The 2,501-nt window shown below is 36.5% G+C and overlaps 1 pseudogene across 1 annotated transcript; it reads left to right on the top strand.

The window, feature by feature from the left end:
• Positions 1-1,327, top strand: LOC308641091 (large ribosomal subunit protein uL3m-like; annotated as a pseudogene). Its single transcript has one exon. The product of its transcript is annotated as a large ribosomal subunit protein uL3m-like (transcript).
• Positions 1,328-2,501: the final 1,174 nt, after the last annotated feature.

Raw genomic sequence — 2,501 nt, forward strand, 5'->3', positions numbered from 1 at the left:
TTGGGGTGTAGAACAAACATCTGGCTTTTGTTAGAGGGCTCCACGGCAAGAGTAGTACTTGGTGGTCTGAGCATCTTTCTGAGGAAAATGCCTCATTCGTTAAGCAACTGGTCTCTGATGAAGATAAAGCCCAATTAGCAAGTAAAATGAGTCCTCTGAAAGATGAACCATGGCCTGTACATCCTTAGGAACCAGGTTCTTCTAGAGTTGGCCTTATTGCTGTGAAACTGGGTGTGATGCCTCTGTGGACTAAGGATGGTCAGAAACATGCAGTCACATTACTTCAGGTACAAGATTGCCATGTTCTAAAATATACTCCAACGGAAAACCATAATGGAAAAACCGCCGCCCTGACTGTAGGAGGAAAAACTGTATCACGTTTCCATAAACCTACATCTGTATTGAAATTTTACCGAGAACTTGGATTGCCACCAAAACAGAAAATTAAAATCTTTAATGTAACAGATAATGCTGTAATTAAACCAGGCACTCCTCTTTATGCTGCTCACTTTCGTCCAGGACAGTATGTGGATGTCACAGCCAAAACTATTAGTAAAAGTTTTCAAGGTGTCATGAAAAGATGGGGATTTAAAGGCCAGCCTGCCACTCATGGTCAAAGGAAAACCCATAGGGACCTGGAGCTATTTCAACTGGTGATGTTGCCAGAGTCTGGCCTGGAACTAAAATGCCTGGACAAATGGGAAACATAGATAGGACCTCATTTGGACTGAAAGTGTGGAGAATAAACACAAAGCACAATATAATCTATGTAAATGGCTCTGTACCTGGACATACAAATTGTTTAGTAAAGGTCAGAGATTCTCATCTGCCTGCATATAAGGATTTCAGTAAAAATTTACCATTCCCTACGTATTTTCCTGATGGAGATGAAGAAGAACTATCAGAAGATTTGTATGATGAAAACGTGTTTCAGCCCACTGCACCTTCTATTATTTGCCTAACTCATTGGACATGGCAGAATCGTACATATTCTGTGAAATTTAATGAGCTAAAGCAGTAATATTATGTACTTCTTTTTTAGTCACAACAATACTATACCTGTCATCTTTGTCAGGGCATAAATATATCACTTACCCCAACTGAATTTTTTTAGAAAAATTCCCACATTAAATAAACCAGTTAAGTAGCTTGCATTTGCCAATTGACAGTTTGTATATTAGAAAAATATTTGTAATTTGTGGACTTCATTTTTTAAACTAAATATTTCCTGAACTATCTTACAGTGTTTATAAATTTAACTTTCATTAAAGATTCATCATTTTTTGTAAAGGGGTGATTGTGAAACAGAAAGCCATACGGGGACTATGATGTGACCCATGGGAGGGGAGGGGAGCGGGGATAGTAGAGGATAGGAAAGGTAGCAGAATACAACAGTTACTAATAGGGCATTATGTAAAAATGTGGATGTGTAACCGATGTGATTCTGCAATCTGTATATGGGGTAAAATTGGGAGTTCATAACCAACTTGAATCTAATGTATGAAATATGATATGTCAAGAGTTTTGTACAACCAATAAAAAAAGGAAATGTATAGTGGCTTCAGTGTGTATTTTCCTGATGATTACAGATACAGAGCATATTTCATATGTATTTAGACCCTTTTGATATCTTTGGAGAAATTCCTGTGCCCATTTCTAAATGGGTCCTTATTTTCTCCTATTTAATCTTTAGAGTTATTTATAAAATTCGAACATAAACTTCTTCTTAGTTACGTGTTTGCAAATATATTTTCCCAGTTGTTAGGCTGAATTTCAGTTTGTTGATTATTCTCTTTGCTCTTTGTTTTTCTTATTGGTTCTTTTTGGTTATACATAACATTAAGAATCATTTTGACATAATTATAAAAGCATGGTACTTTGGTTCAGTCCCCATTACATCCCATTTCCCTTCCGCTCCCTCCTCTGTTCCCTTCCCTCTATTATATTGACCTTTCTGCTATTTACTTAGGAGTTTTTAAAATTAGTGTCTTAAGGGTATAAAAGACAGTAAAATGCACTGTGGTATATTCACACATCCATATAGGAAAGTTAGGTCAGATTCATTTCACTGTCTTTCCCTATTACACTCTTCCTCCCTTCCCTACATTCTTCTCCATCTACTCCACTGATATTTCCTCTATTTTTTATTCTCTGCTCTTTATTTGTGTTATCTTCCACATATCAGCGAAAACATTGGACTTTTGGTTTATTTCACTTGGCATGATAATCTCCAGTTCCATCCATTTACCAGCAAATCCTATAATGTCATTCTTTCTTATGGCTGAGTAACACATTCTTATGTTTGTATACCACATTCTCTTTATTATCTATTCATCTGTTGAAGAGCACCTAGGTTGGCTATTTTGAACTGTGCTACTATAAACACTGATGTGGCTATGTCCCTGTAGTGTGCTGTTTTTAAATGTTTTGAATATATACCATGTAGCGAGATAGCCGGATCAGATCTTATGGTGGTTCCATTCCTGTTTTTTAAGGAATCC

This window comes from Spermophilus citellus, assembly GCF_964194105.1.
Source record: "Spermophilus citellus genome assembly, chromosome: 1".
Taxonomy (NCBI): domain Eukaryota; kingdom Metazoa; phylum Chordata; class Mammalia; order Rodentia; family Sciuridae; genus Spermophilus; species Spermophilus citellus.